This window comes from Macrobrachium nipponense, chromosome 4, assembly GCF_015104395.2.
Source record: "Macrobrachium nipponense isolate FS-2020 chromosome 4, ASM1510439v2, whole genome shotgun sequence".
Classification (NCBI taxonomy): domain Eukaryota; kingdom Metazoa; phylum Arthropoda; class Malacostraca; order Decapoda; family Palaemonidae; genus Macrobrachium; species Macrobrachium nipponense.
The window spans coordinates 132,063,153-132,084,298 of NC_061100.1; the positions used below are offsets into that span (position 1 = coordinate 132,063,153).

The 21,146-nt window shown below is 45.2% G+C and overlaps 1 protein-coding gene across 7 annotated transcripts in view; it reads right to left on the reverse strand.

The window, feature by feature from the left end:
- LOC135211180 (uncharacterized) overlaps positions 1–21,146 on the reverse strand; it is a 72,385-nt gene that overhangs the window by 39,388 nt on the left and 11,851 nt on the right. The window lies entirely within an intron of this gene.

Here is a 21,146-nt window from a genome sequence, read left to right on the forward strand (position 1 = left end):
TTTACAAAATAACAGAATTCACTCGGCGCTCTGCCATTACAATATAATAATATTTCTCACTTAACACTTATTTAAACCACTTCTAAAATAAATACTTAAACGTACCTTAAGCTAACATTGGTTATAAATAATCATATTATATGAATGGTATACCTTACCGTGAGTCATTGTGTGTCTTCCGCTGCAAGTGTGCTTTGATTTGCGCTTTGTAAAAACATTTACATTTTACGTTTTACAAGGGATAACGCGTTTTACAAGCTTTTAAAGCAAGCTAGGTTCGAATTTCGGCAAGGTGCGCCATTGTTACGTATGGGCCTGGCCTTGAAGAGGTTCCAATACGTAAACAGGAATAATTGAGGGAAAACAGAGTAAATTACTTGAACTTACCGTAAAAAGGATTTAAAGTGAACATTTAACTCTAGAGGAAAAGGTCGCCAGAAACTCAGCTAATTACTTTACATCTATTTATTTACAAGAGGCTGCTTAACAGCCTGGAAAAGTAATAAAACTGGTCCAATAAGTGGACTAATAATATCTCTCAGGGAATGATATTTGGCTTAAAATGAAGTTCACGTAAAAGCTGGTTTCGAAATCTTGCGGTAAGGCAACACTTGCGAGCGAAGAGACTTGGACACGTGACTCAGGGAATCTGGAAAAAGATCCCAGATTAGACAAGATAAAAAGAACAAGGACTTCTTGCACAAGTTACGATTATTCAGTTCTCTAACACTGGGGAAAAGGCACTCTAGTGTTTAACTGAGGTATGCAATGACTTTATTTGTCTGGGACGATCACACAAGGGGAAGCATGCGGCCATAAGGCAGTGAGAAGCACAAAGGGATATTCGTTTGAGGTTGAAGTTTGAAAATGGGGAGTAAATAGACACTAGGAGGTAAGGTACTGGCAATATGCTGTTTCACAAGACGTACCTGGATGCCATGATCAGTGGACCTTTGTAGAAATGCGGCGTCCGGCTTTGTCTCAGGTCTGGGGCTCGGGCGCGCCAGTAATGCTGTTAGGCCTAAGTGGGAAGGCTGGTTGGGGACATCCGTCCGGGGTCACGACTGGGGCCGACTGAGAAAGATGGCAGGTGTGTTTCCTGGGTGTTGGGGGTCAGCTTAACCCCCCACGAGCAGGGCAATCCTGGAAACAGAACATACAGCCAGCAGAGGGTTCACAGGAAAAAGAGCTTAAGATATAGGCCTAATAAGTACCAGTCTGCCTACATCCTTCCCTTTGGGATATGTCCCTAAAGCTAACAAGTCTATTTTCCCCCTTCTAGGCAGGAAATTCCTATCTCTGGCTGGCTAGCTTTGGTTTCCCGCCTCAATCAGCTGATATTTGGAGGAATATGGTTGCCCTTTTACAAATCAAAATAATTAACTAAATGCTGGGTAGACGAGGAGGTCAATAAACGTAGCAATATATATAATATATATATATCTAACCACCCCCTTTCGACAAAACTACACAAATTAACAATTCTTACCTGTGGCAGCAGGCGGCACCCTCTATCTGCAAGCATGTCACTAGGCTATTAAGCTCACATAAATACAAAATAAACTATTTATTACCCAAAGCAAATGAACATAAAATAGAGTAAATTGATTAATAAGTCATAGTGATAAAACCCAAGTCTGCCCCACAAAGAAAACTATTAAGTTATCATTCCACTCTCCTGGCTAAGTATTAACTCCCAGCCTCAAAATGTCAATTGTTACATTGTATTAGTCAAGTTAGAGAATCCCGTCTTTAATATCATGGTATAGAGCCCATCTTTAAGATGGGGTTTTCTCCCGACCTTGGCATTCGCTCAACCGTCTTTCCTCCTATCACAAAGGAATGTGTCTTTCCCCCAAGTGCCTCGATCGGTCAAACCTGTGACATCCGTACAAACGAATGTACATACCCACCACACCTCAAAACTGACCCTGGCAACAGTATGGAGAGCCACCAACTTAAAAACGCATACGCATCAGATTCCTTCATTCAAGTAGGCAACCTCCACAGCTCACTGTCTCCAAGCAAGGGCAGCTGACACGATATGTAATTCACTAACACATCAATTCATACCTGTAAGATATATATATATATATATATATATATATATATATATACATATATATATATATATATATATATATATATATATATATATATATATATATATATATATATATATATATATATATATATATATATATGTTATAGTGTGGCACAGTGTTGTTATTCCAAAAGGCAATAACCTATAAATAACTTAAAGAAAGAAAGCACGGATGATAAGAGAAGAAAAAGGAAAAGGGAATGAATTAAGATAATGATTTTCTTAGAGAAGGGATTTTGTTACTCCAAACATTAGGCTTTTAGCCATCAGCTAGGTGGTTTCCATCTCCCCCCAAAAAACCTCTGTCCGTACCAGAGATTAGTGACCGACAGGAGATTAACGGCCGATGAGTGATATCTCCCAGGCATCTTCGAGAAATTGGAACCCAACTCATCAGCGCCAGCATACTTTCCGTGATTAATCGGCGTTCCCTTCGTGTGACAGGTCAGAGAGAGCCATCTGGCATATTTAAAAAGGAATTCTATGACCCGTTGTTAGAAAGAGGGAAGTGCCAAACTCTTAAAGAGCTCCACCCTTTCCAAGATAGACCTATGGACTTTGACGATTCAAGAAGCAGAGCCAGATAGTGGTCACCCCCGGAATGTGTATCAATGAATGACCTATGAGGATACCAAAGGGATACACCCCCAAAAGCTAAGGCATCAAGCAGGAGGCGTATACAAATTCAGAGCCTATGAATCACTGTAGAAGACATGACAGGAAGGCGGTTTGTATAAAAGTTTGTAGCCATTCAGACACAAGAAGTCTTTTAGAAGATGCCACACCCAGTCAAAATCCAAAATTCCAAAGGCGGTGCTAAGAAGATTTCATCCTAATAAAAAGGCCAGACAGAGAGAGAAGAAGGCAGAGCAGAAAAAGAAAGGAGAAGAGAAACAGAAGAGGGGAGCCGAGGGGAGAACTGCAGTGGCGTGGCCGTAAAACAGAGAAGACAAACTGAAGTGAGGGAAAGTGCAGAAGTGTGGTGCGCGAATCAATCAAAAGACAGTGATAAGTGACAATCAATACTCAGTAAAATTCCCTCGTGCCAATAGACTTGTAATTGCAACAAGTGCCTTTCAAAGAATTAAGTTTTATCAGTCCAAGAGCCCAGAAGGTGGAAACTTTTATAGAACCCCGAGCAAAGAATAAACCTATATTAAGGACACATCAATTTAATTTCTCTTCCTAATTATAACCCTTTTAGCTAATTCCAGAGTGAGAACATCTCAGCAAAGGTGAGATTAAGATTAGATCACTCTTCCCTTAAATTACAGCCTCCAAGTCGGTGCACGTTACTTTAGAGCTGTGTGCGAAGTGTAAGTACTGCCACATATATATATATATATATATATATATATATATATATATATATATATATATATATATATATATACAGTGGGCCCCGTATTCGCGTTCTCCAGATCCGCGGACTCTCACATTCGCGGATTTCTCTCGGGAACGTTTCTTTCTTTCTCCGCTTTATTCGTGGAAAATTTGCACATTCGCGATATTTTTCTATGAGAAATATCCACAAAAATCCTGGTTTTTTGGATCAATTTCATCATAAAACAAACTTTTTGTGACAAACTATTAAAATAAACCAAGTATGAAAATTTTTAGTGGTGTTTCTTGAGTTTTAACTAACAAAATAGGTTGTTTTTAGCCTTTTTTATAGGGGTTCCAAACATTTGTGGGTTCTAACTATTCACGGGGGGGGGGGGGGGGGGGGGGGGGGGTCGGTGGGGGGGGGGGGGGGGGGGGGGGGGGGGTCTGGTACACATCCCCCGCGAATACGGGGGACCACTGTGTGTATATATATTTATATATATATATATATATATATATATATATATATATATATATATATATATATATATATATATATATATATATATATATATACATATATATATATATATATATATATATATATATATATATATATATATATATATATATATATATATATATATATATATATATATATATATATATATATATATATATATATATATATATATACTATATATATATATATAAATATATATATAATACTATATATATATATAACATATATAATATATATATATATATATATATATATATATATATATAGATGATGAGCTGATTCCATACAGTTTTGAATATGCCTTCTCCGTGATATTCTGAAGTCCCGTGAAACCATTATAAGTGATTCTGTGTGTATGTATAACAAAACAAGTCAACTGCCAAAGACGTTACAAGTTGGCGTGGCTTGGCAGTTCAAAAGAGTACCATGTATCTCTATATTCCTTCGTGATTGGCCCTTGTGTCTAAGGAGCCAGAATAACCATCAGCTTCTTGCATAACAATGCCATCTGAAAGAGGGGGCATTTGAAACAGGCCGCACCATCGGTCAGATCAGTTCGTTAGCGGGTCCCATACAGGACAGACTGACTGGGTCGAGACACGAGTGCCCAGTGCCCTGAGCATTCCCGTCGGCCGCCACACAAAGACAAGTGTCACCATGTAGTGTCAATAACAGTCTAACCTGCCGTCCGGTTGTGCACTACTATAGTTAACGTAATAATTACAGTTAAAGGCCACCTGTGTAGCTAAGAAGAATACCTCTGTGTTAAAAGTTTCATCGATTATTATTTTTGCATGTCCTACATTGCATGCGCGTAAACTTATCTCTCTCCTGTTTTTTCCTTCATATCCCGAACCCACAAATGACCGAGATCAGGTCATATAATTTTGGTGTCAGTCGTGGGGTCCTTTAAGGCCCTGTAAGGTCCTTTAAGGTCCTGTGGTGTTCCTGAGGTTCTGTAAGGTCCTGTAAGGTCCTGTGGCGTCTTGTGAGGTCCTGTGGGGTCTTGCGGATCCTGTGAGGTCTTATACAATCTTATGAGGTGTCAAACAAACGTTAGTGCTAAACCATTTTAGCCGACAAACAGTGATATGAAGAGAAATAAACATGGAAACGAGAGAAAGTTCGATGGTCGCTGATGACGAGGGAAATGGTGAAACGAACGAACTGCATAAAAACAGTTATGGCTAAAGCAATCGGCAGAAAAGTGGCGAACCGTGCTAAGTACGGGAATAATAAATCGAGTGGCCCTACCATTTTGAAATGCACAGTGTCAACCAAACAGACAGTGTACAATTACACACCATATGATTTCGAAATGCATAGTGCTAACCAGAAAGACAGTGTACAATCACACCACACGATTTCGAAATGCACAGTGCTAATCAGATAGACAGTGTACAGTCACACCATGCCTTTGAAAAGCACAGTTCTAACCAGAAAGACAGTGTGCAATCACACACCCTACGATTTAGAAAAAAAATGCAGTGCTAACTAGACAGACAGAGTGCGATCGTAGAAATCATTAATAAATTACCACTGTTAGATAGTTTTGCGACCAAATTCGGTGACGACGGGTGAAAGAGAATTCGAATCTGCGGAAGTATTAACAAAATATTAGAAAAATCCGTTAAGACAGAGACTAGTGTGGGAGAATTCAAAATCGACGGTTGCAGCGCCAAATTCAAACGACGGTGGCGAACACCCTTCGTGACCCCCGAGTAACCGACTCGTGTAGCAGACCAAGTAGAGGAGTAACGAACGTGTTTTGAATGGAGAGATGGCGAGCAGTCCAACCTCACGAGGAAGGACGGAAGTTGGCAGTAGCAGGAGATGCCATGGAGGTAACGCCGGGAAGGTAGTACCCCTGGTTACCCCCAGTGCCGTGCGGGACTGTTATGCAGAGCCCGGGAACAAGGGACGCCTTGTTGTCTTGTTGTGAGGGAAGGGATGCAAGTCCCCACCCTGAGAAGAAGACGAACCTGTCTACCCACGAGTCAAGAATGCTGGGAGCAGAGAGAGGTCGAACAGAGCCTCTCCCCCGTGACTCCGTGGGAAGGGGGAAGTCCACTCCTACTTCTGATCGCGACCTATCGAAGAGTAGAGGGATGATGTTAAGGTGAATAGTGCAGAAATTCCCTTACCAGCCTCAACCCGTGAAGGAAGTCACGATACCTGCCTAAGGTATGGATAGGATGAAGCGATGTTAGAATAAGGAATAGCTGATAGACGTCAGATGACAGCCAGCAAACCAGTACGAGAATCCAGGCTCGATGTGAAGAAGATACAAGCAAACTAATAGCATCAGTAGTGATCGCCGGCACCGCTGCTGGCGCTAATAGTTCAAGCTGCTGACCTGTGAGCAAATTGCATAGAAAACGGGAACATCTCAACCGTATGGCAAAGAGGGACAGTTCAGGATAGTGTCTTGGGACACTATGGGGATGTGATGAGAGGATACCCTTCACACCCCCAGAGGTGGGAGACCCCGTCCCGCCTAGAAGCCGTCGTGATTGCTAAAAGTTGTCACTGATAGTAATATTAGTATTAGTTCGACTGCACAATGAACGAGTTGTGTAGCCTTTTGTAGTCTAATCAACTGCATGCTGTGTTAGGGGAAAGCAGATAGGGAATTTGTAGAAAAAAAAAAAAAAAAAAAAAAGGATGGTTCTCTTAGGCCGTGTTCTGATTATAGTTAAAAGTATCACGAGCGACAATACATCCCATTTGTCCCCATTGAAGAACTGTGATTGAGATTTAAAGACAGAATTATTAACGTAAGTTCATTAAAGTGTTCGTCTGAGTAAAGTAACAAGACTGATATATTTGTTGGAGAAATTATTAACGTAAATTCATTAAAGTGTTCGTCTGAGTAAAGTAACAAGACTGATATATTTGTTGAAGAAATTATTAACGTAAATTCATTAAAGAGTTTGAGTATAGTAACGAGACTGATATTTTTGTTGAAATAGTAGTTAGATTTTCGCTGGGAAAGAGAAGTCATTTTAAAATTTGATAATGAAGTGAGAACAAATTGTATTTAATCCCTGATACAGAAATGTCCTTAAGAATGTTAATTTCTCGACAACTTCGTAGGATCAAGCAACTGTTAGAATTTGCCATTGTGGGGATTGATCATAAAAAAAAAAAAAAAAAGTAATAAGAGTAGCAGACACTCTTCCCAAAAGTATACTGTAAGGCACGAGACAAAGAGAGAGAGGAACTGCGACGCATACAGTTAAATGTTTCAACTACACCTGTAGGTGAGTCGCACAGAAAACAGAGGCAAGTGAGTCAGCTGTTGTGTGAACATGTTGAGCGAGTGCCATGGGATTGTGCATGTGTTGAGTGTATGTGGGTTTGCAAGTGTGTAAGGGAGTTGACTGACAAGTCACAGTTTTTCTGAACTGAAAAAAAAAAGGGAGTAACTTGTGCCACCGTTCCTCCCTCTTCGATAAAGCAAACCATCCACATAATTTGTAAGTACGTGTAGTTGCCTAGCGTACCCTACCAGCGCGAGTCATGAGTAAATGTGTCCGTCACAAAGTGAACAGAGAATATCTTAAAAACATGCTTATGCACTTTTGTTTCATGTCAGTTATTACTGAGAAATGGATGTCTAATTTTTTTAACATTTTGTTAGAGTTCCAAGCATATAATGAGTGAGTTTATGTGTTTATAACTTGATTATTTTGTGAGGTGTGGACAAAGAGGCAGGTAGAAGTGTACTGATTTTTATTACAGTCAAGGGAAATATAAATATACAGCATGCGGACGGAAATGTGGTCACCGACCCGCGAGAGAGTAAAAGTGGGTCGGCGAGACCCGATTTGTGTTTCTTGAGAGACATAAAATACAAAATATAAAAGTACACAATATGTGGTTATACAAGCTTTATACACTGACGGAAAGCCCGCTGAATGCTCTCTCAGGGGGAAGTAAGAACAACGCGAATGATGAATTATGTACAGAGAAAATTATGAATAAGCGTTGTCCTTACAAATACTCCCCCCCTAAGACAATAATTAGGTATGATTGTTGGCTGACTTCTTTGTACTTCGGGTAGTCACTCGCGGAAGCGAGCTGGACGGCGGAGGCGCCCTCGGGTGCGTGATATTAGTTGTTGTGGTAGATCCTCGGGGTTTTCCGGGGACGGGATGCCTCCCCTGAGGTGATCCTCGGGGGGTTCGACCGTCTTTCGAGGGCGGCCGCGGCTACGGCTAGGAGGTTTGGCGATCGAAGGAGTCGCTTTTTTCCGAGGAAGATTGAGGCGCCCTGTGGAATCCGCGTCTGCGAGGTCCTCGTCCATGATGAAGGCTGGTTTCAGGCGATCGATTGTGACCCAGTCCTCGCGACCGTTGATGGATAAGAGATATGCCTTGTCAGTGCGTCGTAGGACGCGGAAGGGACCGCGGTAGGGTCTCGTTAGAGGCGGGCGGTGCGGGCGTCGTCCCTGACGAAGACGTGCTTGCACGATGATAGGGCCTTCGGGAGGAAACGTTTGGTTCTGTCGGAGAAGGTTTGACGCAGGGCGTGGAACTTCCCGGCGGATTCCCGAAGCCTGGCGATGGAGACGTCAGCGTCGTCGGCATTGGTCGGGAAGAACGCCGCCAGGGACTGTTAATGGCTCCCCAGTATACCTTCTCCGCGGGTGATGCCTCGCCGTTTGCCCGCGGGGCAGTCCTGAGACCGAGGAGGACCCACGGTAGTTGGCTCTTCCAATTTTCGTCGGTGCAGCGCGCCATCAGAGGGAAGCCTTGATCGAACGGTGGACTCTCTCCACCATGCCGTTAGCTGCTGGGTTGTAGGCGGTGGTGGCATGTAGCGACGTTCTTTCCCATTAGGAGGGCCAGGGCAGTCCACAACTCCGACAGGAAAAAAATGGTCGCGGTCTGTCGTGATTCGTCTGGCACTCCGAATCGACTGATCCAGCTGGCGAGGAGTGCTTCGGCACATGCTTTCGTGGTCGCCTCCGACATCGGCGTTGCCTCGGGCATCTGGTGGAGCGATCGATTACCGTCAGGAGGTACCTGGCGCCTTCCGACGGGGGCAGGGGGGCCAACGACGTCTATGTGGATGTGGCCGAACTCTTCGTTTCGGCTGCGGAAGGAAATTTTCCCCACGACTGATTCCGTGTTGATGTGCCGGACTGATTTTGCTAGTTTGGCAAGGCACGCAGGTCCTGGCCCACTCGAGGGAGTCCTTCCGAATTCCATGCCAGACGAACTTCTCCGTCAGGAGGCGCACCGTCGTCCGGCCCGAGGGGTGCGAGAGTCCGTGTATGACGTCGAACACGGCTTTCCTTCGGGAGGCTGGGATCAGCGGGCGCGCGGCGGCCCGTGCTGATGTCGCAGAGGAGCGTCATGCCTGCGGGTCCGAAAGGCACGTCTTCCCACTTGAGGGCGGTGATAGCAGTGCGGTATGCGGCAGTCTCCGGGTCGGCAGCTGTTCCCGAGGGCGAGGTCTTCGTAGTCGACCCCGAGACGCACGGCGTTGATTTCTATCCTCGATAGGGCGTCTGCCACGGGGTGGTTCTTCTCGCCAGGCACGTACTGGATGGTGCAACCGAACTCTGCGATGGCTGCTAGGTGCCTCTGTGCTCGCTGACCAAGCGTCGCCCGCCTTGGTGAAGGCGTGTACCAAAGGGAGGTGGTCCGTCCTGATCGTAAAGGGGGAGCCCTCGAGGAGGTAGCGGAAATGTCGCACTGCTTGGTACACTGCCAGGAGTTCGCGGTCGAACGTGCTGTACCTCGTCTCGGCGGCGTATAGTTTTTTTGCTGTAGGAAGGCGAGTGGCTGGGGCTCGCCCTGGACCACCTGCTCGAGGACAGCCCCGCAGGCGACGTTGCTGGCGTCGGTGGTGAGGCGTAAAGGTGCAGCAGGGTCTTGGTGGCATAATGTCGCCGCTCTGGCGAGGGCCCTCTTAGTCTCGTTGAAAGCCTTCTCTTGTTCGGCCTCCCACGTTAGGGCCTTTGGTTTCCCCTTCAGGACCTGTGTTAGAGGAGACATGGTGCGGGCGGCGGCGGGGATGAATCGGCGGTAGTAATTGACCATTCCGATGAACTCCTGCAGGGACTTGACCGTGGTTGGTGTTGGGAACTTCTGCACCACGCCTACCTTCGAGGCCATGGGGCGCACGCCCGTCGCGGAGATCTCGTGTCCGAGGAAGTCCACCTTCTCGGCGCCGAAGGTGCATTTGTCGAAACGGACGACCAGCCCGTTTTCCTGCAGGCGCTTCAGGACCGCTCGGACGTGATGTAGGTGCTCCTCCAAGGACCTGGAAAAAATCAAGATATCGTCGACGTAGCAGACGCAGAAGGGCAGGTCCCCCAGGATGCTGTCCATCAGGCGCTGGAAGGTGGCCCCTGCATTCCTCAGGCCGAAGGTTGAGTAATGGAAAACGAAGGAGCCAAAAGGCGTGATGATGGCAGTCTTGGGGACATCCTCGGGTGTGCACTGGAACCTGGAAATAGGATTTTAAGAGGTCCATTTTTTGTGAAGACCTTCGCCCCATGAAGGGCCCCTGTCAAATCCTGCATGTTTGGCAAGGGGTATTGGTCGGGGATTGTAGCGAGGTTGAGTCTTCTGTAGTCTCCGCAGGGCCTCCAGGTGCTGTCAGGTTTCTGTACCATGTGCAGGGGCGACGCCAAGGGCTCGATGCTTTCTTGCAGATGCCCATTCGTTCCATCTCCGAGAACGCCTGCTTCGCCTCCTGGAGGCGGCCTGGAGGGAGTCGTCGGAAACTTCGCGTGTGTGGGGGGCGCCGTGGTGGCTATGTGGTGGAATATCCGTGCTTGGGCGGCGTCCCTGCCGCCTGACGAAGTTCCGGCTTGAAGACTTCGGGGAACTCCTGCAGGAGGTTGCCGTGTTTGTGGGGGGCGATGGTACAAATTGTAGGGGCGCCCGGGCCTGCTGCTAGTGGAAGGGAAAGGCATGTCCCCGTGTCGAGGAGGAGGCGTTTGCGGCCCACGTCCACCAGAGCCGTTCTGCGCCAGGAAGTCTGCCCCCAGTAGCGGGATCCTGACGTCCGCGATTGTGAATTCCCAGACGTAGTTTCGCAACCCAAGATGGATATCTCGAGGGGCTTCGTGCCGTAGGAACGGATGGGGGTCCCGGTTTGCGGCGACGAGGGAGGTTGTTTTGTCGGGCTCGCGGCTACGGTCTTTTAATGACGGCGGGAATATCGAGTGGCATTGCCCCAGTATCCACCAACATCCTCCGGCCGGAGATCGCGTCGCGGACGTAGAACCCTACGGTGTGTGGTTCCGACGCGGCCGTTGCCACGGGCGGCCTTGGTTTTGTTTGCCGTCGTCGTTTTTTGACTGTTGGAAGGTGCAAGGGCTTTCGCACCTCTGGCGAATCTCCCGAACCTCCGGTGGAAGCGGCACCAGGAGTTTTCACCTCGCTGCGTGTGGGAGGACTTCCCTTGGGATATGGCGCCGATCTCTTGCGTTGGGTCGTCGTCGTCTTTCTTCCTTCTCTGCGGCCAGGCACACGGGAGGATGGGGGGCGGGGGGGGGGCGGCGAGCTTCGCGGCATGTTTGACAACGTCAGCTTCTTTGCCTTCTCTAGTAGTTCGTCGTCCTCTAGGGTGGTACGCGTCGGTCAGCTGCTTTCGGACGTCCGGCTCGAGTTGCCGCAGGAATATTTCGCGGCTCAGGCTGATCTCTACCTTTTTTCCGTCGGGGCCTATTTCGGGCAGACGGACGAGGCCCATCACAGTGTCCCAGGCATCTTGGGTGTCGGCGCCGCGCATGTTCGCGACTAGGTCGAGGGCGCGGGCGGCCCTTTCAGCGATAGGCACGGAATAGGCTGTCAAGAGCCTTTCTTTTATCTCGTCGAGCGTGACAAGTCCGATTCGTGCTCGACGGTCAGCCAGTTAGATATTCGGCCGAGCACCTCTGTCGGAGAGCCGCTGCGACGAGGTCAGCCTGCAGCACTTTGTTTGTGAGCCCCGCGATCCGGAATTGCCCTTCGGCTCGGAAGAACCAGGAAGACGGGTCAGCCGTTGTGAAGGGGGGGGCAATTTGACAGCTTGACGCAGGCCGCTGTGTCAGAGTCCGTCGCTGGGGCGGGGGAGGCCCGGGTTTCCCGCGAGGTTTCCCGCGAGGTACTGTTTGCGCCCATTGTCCTCTCTCACAAAAACGGTCGACAGAGTCGTGAATGGCGGGCCAAACCGTTTGAGGAAACGCCTGAACACACCCTTGGGCCAGGTATGCCGTATTTAGTCCGTTAAGAGGCGTTGGTTATTTCCACGGTAGGAGCTTTCAGAGATCTATACTGAGGCGCCGTATGAGTCCGTTAAAGATCTCTGAAGGTGAGCGGCGGTAGTGAGTCCCTTAATGGCTGAGCCAAAACCGCTTGGGTCACCGTCACTCCGGGGTCACCAGTTGTGAGGTGTGGACAAAGAGGCAGGTAGAAGTGTACTGATTTTTATTACAGTCAAGGGAAATATAAATATACAGCATGCGGACGGAAATGTGGTCACCGACCCGCGAGAGAGTAAAAGTGGGTCGGCGAGACCCGATTTGTGTTTCTTGAGAGACATAAAATACAAAATATAAAAGTACACAATATGTGGTTATACAAGCTTTATACACTGACGGAAAGCCCGCTGAATGCTCTCTCAGGGGGAAGTAAGAACAACGCGAATGATGAATTATGTACAGAGAAAATTATGAATAAGCGTTGTCCTTACAATTTTTTATTGCATTATTGTTTTAATCCGATTTCAAGTCATATTAAACACATATTGTTACGATGTATCAAATTTTTTAAGAACTTCTATTGATACCAATTATACTGTGTCCAAAATTTCTTATCGTTGTCAATGCTGTTTATGCTTTGAAAGAAAGTTGTGATCTTCCATCGATGATGTGGAAATGTGAGATTATTTTGAAAAATAAAAAAAGTTATTTTTTGTGTGTAATCTTTGAATTTTGATTTTCTGTTTTCCTTGATTTTACTGTTGCAGAAAGAATTCAGTAAGTTTTCTTATACTTTTACCAAATTTCTTATGAGTAACGTTTCATTATTGAGTCATGCTAGGTGAATTTTTATTTATGAATTTAGCTTTTTTGAGCTGGAGCTGTGACTATCCATTTTTACATTGATGTTATTGAATGTGAACCTAAATTTGTTTTTCTGTATGACACATTGTGAGGCGTGAGATTCATTTGTTGTAACTTGTGTTTGTTACACGCCAAATGGCCCTGTCCTAATAGTTTTAAATTTTGCACAAACTGGATGGTATGGCACTCAAAGAAGAACAACAATGCGCAAATCATAAGATCAGTGTAAGTCTTGCGGGAAGCAAGAACTGGGGAGGGAGTGATGAGCTGATTCCATACAGTTTTGAATATGCCTTCTCTGTGATATTCTGAAGTCCCATGAAACCGTTATAAGTGATTCTGTGTGTATGTATAACAAAACAAGTCAACTGCCAAAGACGTTACAAGTTGGCGTGGCTTGGCAGTTCAAAAGAGTACCATGTGTCTCTATATCCCTTCGTGATTGGCCCTTGTGTCTAAGGAGCCAGAATAACCAATCAGCTTCTTGCATAACGATGCCATCTGAAAGGGGGGCATTTGAAACAGGCCGCACCATCGGTCAGATCAGTTCGTTAGCGGGTCCCATACAGGACAGACTGACTGGGTCGAGACACAAGTGCCCAGTGCCCCGCGCATTCCCGTTGGCCGCCACACAAAGACAAGTGTCACCATGTAGTGTCAATAACAGTCAAACCTGCCGTCCGGTTGTGCACTAATATAGTTAACGTAATAATTACAGTTAAAGGCCACGAAGAAGAATACATCTGTGTTAAACGTTTCATCGATTATTATTTTTGCATGTCCTACATTGCATGCGTGTAAACTTATCTCTCTCCTGTTTTTTCCTTTATATTCCGAACCCACAAATGACCGAGATCAGGTCATATATATATATATATATATATATATATATATATATATTATATATATATATATATATATATATATATATATATATATATATATAATCTATATATATCTATATACATAAATATATATATATATAATCTCTCTCTCTCTCTGATATATATATATATCTATATATATATATATATATATATATATATATATATATATATATATATATATATATTACATCTACATTTTCTACAATAATTTCATCATTTCCAAGGGGAAAACTCCAGGCTGACTCCGTGTCGGGCAGTTTCTGGTTTTCCAGAGGTATGAAGGTAAGATCTGCCGGAGGTTCATCCTCGGGCGACAGAGGTTAGGCTGAAGAAGAATTATGGGCTGGAGATTGGCCATGGGCTGCGGTAAGCTCCATGCCTGTTGTAGGATCTCCTGTAGGAGGACCCTTGATTAGGTTAGGCGCCAGCGCTAGCTCGGGCCCAGGCGCAGAGGTCAAGTTCAGTGGTGGCTCTACGTCCAGGCTGGACGGAGCTTGGCACTGCCCAGTGCTGCCAAGTGGCACTGGCAGAGAGTTGAGGTCGACTGGACCTGTGACGGGTACCGGAGGTGCAATACCTCTCAGCATGCCCTTGGAAATGGGAGACAGAGGCTCCTGTCTCTTTTGGAAGGCTAAGCCTTGTGGAAAATGGACAGGGTCCGCTGCTGGTAGTCTACTAGGGCACCTAGGCCAATTCGTGGAGTGCCCTAGTACGTTGCAGGTTTTGCAACGGAACTGTGAATGATCAATCTCCCTCCTTGGTAACGGGGGAGACTGTTGGTGGATGTACTTCTTGGAGGAAGTAGAATTTCGATGACTCCTTGCTTTGGAGTGATTTGTTGAGGGGTTAGGACCCCTAGGCTTTTTGGAATGCGAGGGAGACTTCATGTCTTGCCCTAGGAGGAGGTCGTAACCTCCTGGGATGTAGCTTGCAACTGCAAGAGTACATACTTTGGAGAAATTAGGTCTGGTGACCCTCAATTGGACGGTCGGAAGGATCAGCTTGATATGGTTAATACCTTCAATGGTTATTAAGTGACGTCTATCGACGTTAGCCCCTCGGGGGATTCGATCTTCCCGTATCAGGGAGATTTGAGCGCCAGAGTCGTCGTAGGCTCTGACGTGGCTTGGCTGATAATGACTTTGGAGGGGTGCGACTGTTATAGGGCCCTTAGCTGGAGGTCCTAGGGAGGAAGAATTTGTAACTGCCATTGCGATGGCGGGAATATTGTGATTTGCGCATCCTCCGTAGTTGGCAGACATGTGACCCTTGCGGCCACAGTCTCGGCAGAACTTGTTCCAGAACCTCTTCCATGGCACTGGACGGTAAGGCCGAGATGGCCCCACAGGTTGCGAATCTGTGGAGTCACCAAGGCTGGCAGTGTGCTCTGGCACAGGTGAAGAGTCCTCTCTGGCAGTGATTTGACGTGGGGAGGTTAAGAAAACCTCCGTTGAATCACCCTCGGAAGCAAGTCCGGGGTTAACTGGTGGGCTTACCTCTTCCAAAGTGGAGGAGGTAGGCAGTAAGATGGTAAGAGGCTGAGATGATGCGGAAGAAACGTCGGGCTCTGACACAGGGTCAGGGCCAGGTTCGCAAATAGAAAGGATATCGGGGACATCGGAGGCACTAGCCTCTGAACCTAAAATTGAGGTTTGATTATGAGGCATGCTGCAGGGATCCGGTGCATCTGGTAGTGGGAGCTGCGTCCAGGGGAGATATGGCTTAAGTAGATCTCGGCCCAATATTACCTGATAAACATCATGAAATGGGTCAACTACGCCCAGGCGGTACAATGTGGTTTCCCTGGTCTCCTGGTCCAGAAAGGGCATTTCCACATTCAGAAGGACCGAAGGAACAGAATAGAGGTTACCGTCAATCCATTCAAACTGAATTTCTTCGTCCGTCTGGATTTTGGCACCCCTAGGCAATGCCTTTCTTGAAATAAGGGAGACCTGGGCTTCGGTTTCGGCCATGACTTGTACCCACTGATAGGCCATAGGAGGCTGTTCATCAGGGAGGGCTACATGGTAGCCTTGGAGGAGTTCACCCTGGAAGCTCTCATCCCAAGGTAGAGATCGACTTGGGCACTGGTCTGAATCCACAGCATGCCCACGCACACAACAAGTGGTGCAGAACCTCCGCAACCACCTCTTACCGGGAGTCCAGCTCATGGTCTGGGGCTTGGAAGCTTGCCGAGAGATTTCGTCATCTCTGAGAGCTAGCTCATGCTTTCTCTCTTCTTCACGTGCCTTCCTTTCTGCTTCTCTTTCTTTTCTCTTTTCTCTTTCTTCCCTTTCTTGTAGGCGTACGGCATCCTGCTGCGCCTTCATCCACTGGTCAAGTGCTGGTCCAGTGTAACCGGCCTCCTTGCCCAAAGTTATGAGGGCTCCGAGCTTCTCTAGCTCTATGGCAAAGAAGTCGTGGGAAGCAGGGGAAGACATTTCCCTTAGGCTGCAGTAGAGGCTCTGATGAAAATGAAAATAATGGTGGCCAGGAATAGTACTGGATGGAATAGGAGTGCCTACTGTGTAACGTGGCACTCACTTGGAAATGTGTTCTGCGACGTGGTAGAGAAAAAAAATCTGAAAAGATTGGGTGCTCTGTGGCACTTGGAAGTGTCCGTAAGTATTGTGGCACTTCTGAAAATGGCAACCTTCTGATGAGGTGAAAAATCAAATAGTGTGTGCGGCGTACGTCACACTTAAGGGCATTCCCAACTTGGGAGACGCTGGAATGGGCTACCTGTAGGTCCACTACAGGTGCACGGCACTATGGAGGCGTTCCGTGGTTGAGTGATCCGAAATGGTGGATACTCTAATGAATGGGCGTTCCGTAGGACGGACACGCAGGTATAGGGCTACCTGTACGTCTGTACAGGTGCACGGCACTTTCAGGAGGCGTTCCTTGGACAGCACTAGTAGTGCTGGTATTGCGGCACTTCGGGAGGCGTTCCCTTGATTGGGTGATCCGGGATAGCGGATTCACTAATGGATTGGGCGTTCCGTAAGGACGGACACGCAGGTTTGACAGCACTTAGGGCTGGTATTGCGGCACTTTGGGAGGCGTTCCCTTGTTGAGTGTTCCGAAGGATCACTGACCCTTGCACATGGGCACACTAATTACTTGGGCGTTCCGTAAGGACGGACACGCAGGTACTGCGGCACTTTGGGAGGCGTTCCCTTGGGGAGTGTTCCGAAGGATCACTGACCCTTGTACATGGACACTAATGAATTGGGCGTTCCGTAAGGACGGACACGCAGGTAGAATGGCTACCTGTACGGCCTGTACAGGTGCAATGGCACTTATGAGGAGACGTTCCTTTTGGACACTGGTAGCGTGCAGGTGTGTCCCGTCGGACGACACTAAATGCAGTATACTTAAATATACTGAAGAGAAATGGTACTCTGTTCGGGGCAGAGTGTAATGGTGGAGGAGAGAAAGTAAAAGGTGGGAGTACTTCAGCAGCCAGTCGATGGACAGTGTCAAGAATTAGTGGCACTGTAAAATGATAAGACCTGACGTGCACTGGTGGTGGCCAGTCCTAGACTGGTAGGCTTCCTTGTCTGGAAGTAATGAATTTGCGTGGCACACTGTGCGGTTTGTGCTTGCGGTATACGCAAGTCTTTTATGATAAGAGAAAATGAAAAGACCACTCGGGCAACGACAGGTAATGGTAAATTGAAAATGCTCAGTCCCTCGCTGAAGTACTCGGTAAATGAAACAAATGCTTGCAAACTGCAATGGACACAGGCGCGCACGTATCCCGCTCAGTGTAAATGAAAGACACAAGAGACTAAAATAATGTTAATCCTGCATGCGGTTAAGTAATGGACGTAGTACTCTTGGCTTCGTGAGTAATGGGTTCTGGTTCTGGTTCTGGTTCTCTCTCTCTCTCTCTCTCTCTCTCTCTCTCTCTCTCTCTCTCTCGGAGAGGGTGAAAATGATATATGAAAAACTCCCTTGTATTGAATTGAACTAATAATGTTAGTTTAATATGACGCAACTTGCATTAAATGATTTACTTACGTTAACGTGTAATGAAAGAATTGCTTTGGATAACGTTTTATGAAAATGATAACGCGCTCGCGGTGAACGATTTTTACGTTACTGGTAGCGGCTTGCGCTTATGAAATGATTTGCGTTTCAATATGAATTTTACAAAGACACGTTTTACGTTAACAATTCTTGTGATTTACTCTTTGAAGATTTACGTTAACTTTACGTACGGATACTAGGTCCCTGTGACAAGCGAAAATGACGGTAAGGATTTTAAACGATGTTAGCAAACATTTGTAAAAGAGGTTACATTAAGTCCGAAGTGAAATGAAACTTTCGCTCAGCGAGCGAGTGAGCGATGTTAGGTGAGACGCGTGGTGAGGCGAGCCAGCAGAGCGGTGCGCTATCAGCGTGTCGTTCAAACAGCTGATTCTCTGTAAACGCGAACGCGATTTACAACACAAAATTCTAATTTCTTATTCAAGGCGAATTACGTTAATTTCTCTGGCAGAACGATAGATACTAGTACTGAGATTACTTCTATTTACGTTAAACTTTCAAGACTTACGTTACTTTGCTTAAATCGTTGAGATAATGCTTAAAGGGATAAAAACATGGCTGCCGCTTTGTGAGAAACGAAGGTTGGTTGAGACAGCGCAGGCGCGAAGCTTACCTGGGAGAGCGTGTGCGCTCAGCTTAATTAAGCTGAGAGCTAAGCGGTTACCAACACTTGGAATGAAACCTACGTTAAAATTAATTCCCCTAAACTATCACAGACAAAAGAATTGTACACTTCTTTTGCCGTAACTATTAGTAGAATACTCCTAACTAGCTAGGCTTTCCAACACACCAATAAACCCTGGCAAAGCACTTCCTAGTTTGATCTGGTACTTTCTGGCATCTATTCTACACACGTGTTAGTGTCTCGTCAGACGAGAACAATGCAATTTACAAAATAGAATTCCCTCCGCGCTTCGCCGTTACAATATAATAATATTTCTCACTTAACACTTATTTAAAACACTTCGTAATAAAAATACTTAAACGTACCTTAAGCTAACATTGGTTATAAAATAATCATATTAAATGAAAGGTATACCTTACCGTGAGCCAGTGTGTCTTTCCCTGCGAGTGTGCTTTGTTTTTTGCGCTTTGAAAAACATTTACATTCGTTTTACAAGGGATAACGCGATTTACAAGCATTTTTTTAAGCAGGCCCAGATTCGATGCTGGCAAGCAGTCATCATTTTTACGTATGAGCCTGGCCTTGAAAGAACTACGATATGTAAACAGGAAAAGTTGAGGGAAAACAAGGTAAATTTACTTGAACTTACCGTAAAAAGGATTTATAGTGATAATTTACTCTAGAGGAAAGGTCGCCAGAAACTCAGCTAAATACTTTACAGCTATTTATTTACAAGAGGCCCTTACTGGCCTGGAGAAAAGTAAATGCAGCGTGTCCCCACGTTGGGACCCATATATCTCTCACAAATGGATAGCTGGCTAAAGTGTGATTCATAAAAGCTGGTTTCATAATCGTGGGTAATGCAACACTTGTGGGCAGAGAGACTTGGCACGTGACTCAGGGAATCTGGAAAAGGGATCCCAGATTAAACAAGATAAAAGAAAAACGGATTTCTTGCCCAAATTAGTATTAATTTGTTCTCTAACACTGGGGCAAAGGAACTCTAATGTTTCACTGAGGTATGCAATGACTTCATTTGTCTGGGACGATCACACAAGGGGAAGCATGCGGCCATGAGGCAGTGAGAGGAAACAAAGGGATGAGTTCTTTTTGGAATGGAAGTTTGAACTGGGAAAATGGGGATCAAATAGATAATAGGATGTAAGGGACTGGCAATATGCTGTTTCACAAGACGTACCTGGATGCCGTGTTCAGTGGATCTTTGTAGAAAATGTGGCGCCTGGCTTTGTCTTAGGTCTGGGTCCCTTGGCGCGCCAGTAACCCCATGGATAGGCCTAAATGGAAGGCGTGTGGTCAGACATCCGTCCGAGTTCACGGACTGCAGTCGACTGGGGCATATCGCAGGCGTTTTGCCTGGGTGTTGGGGTCAGCTTAACCCCCCACGAGCAGGGCAAATCCTGGAAACAGAACATACAGCCAGCAGAGGGTTCACGGGAAAAAGAGCTTAAGATATAGGCCTAAGAAGTACCAGTCTGCCTACATCCTTCCCTTTTAGATACGTCCCTAAAGCTGACAAGAGTCTATTTTCCCCCAACTTAGGAACCCCCTATCTCTGGATGGCGGGTTTTGGGTTTTGGTTTCCCGCGTTTACTAAAAATCAGCTGATATTGGAGGAAATGCCTGCCGTTTTCCAAATCAAACTAATTAATAATTACTGGGTAGACGAAGAGATCTATAAACGTAAATATATATATATATATATATATATATATATATATATATATATATATATGATCCCCCATGATTTCAGTTTATTTACAAATCAGTTGGCGCAAATTATTGTAGCTAAATGAAACTTGTAGTTCTATAGAAATAAAAAACTTTATTGCCTATTGTTTTTTATAATTATAGCATCACAATTAATTCTAGACTCAGAAAGTCAGTAAGCCTAAGTATTGAAGCTGAATAAATGCAGTTGTGGTTTATATATATATATATATATATATTATATATATATATATATATATATATATATATATATATATATATATATATATATATATATAAGTCTATCACATTACCGTGATTCATATACATATATCGAACTACAAATGTCCTTTAATATCTAATTCGCTCTACCTCGTAATTAATATATTTTATATATGGTTAAAAGCATATATGAAAAATATATTAATTCCGAGGTAGAGCGAATTAGATATTAAAGGACATTTGTAGTTCGATCATATATTATATATATATATATATATATATATATATATATATATTATATATAAATAATATATATATATACACACACATATATATATATATATATATATATATATATATATATATATATATATCTATATATATATATATATATGATATGTTATGATACAATAAAGTTTGTTCATACTTACCTGGCAGATATATATATAGCTGTATTTTCTGAAGTCCGACAGAATTTTAAAAATTTAAAAACTTCCGACACATGCAGTGGTCGGCCAGGTGGTTAGTACCCATTCCCGCCGCTGGGAGGCGGGTATCAGGAACCATTCCCATTTTTCTATTCATAATATCCACTGTCCCCTGAG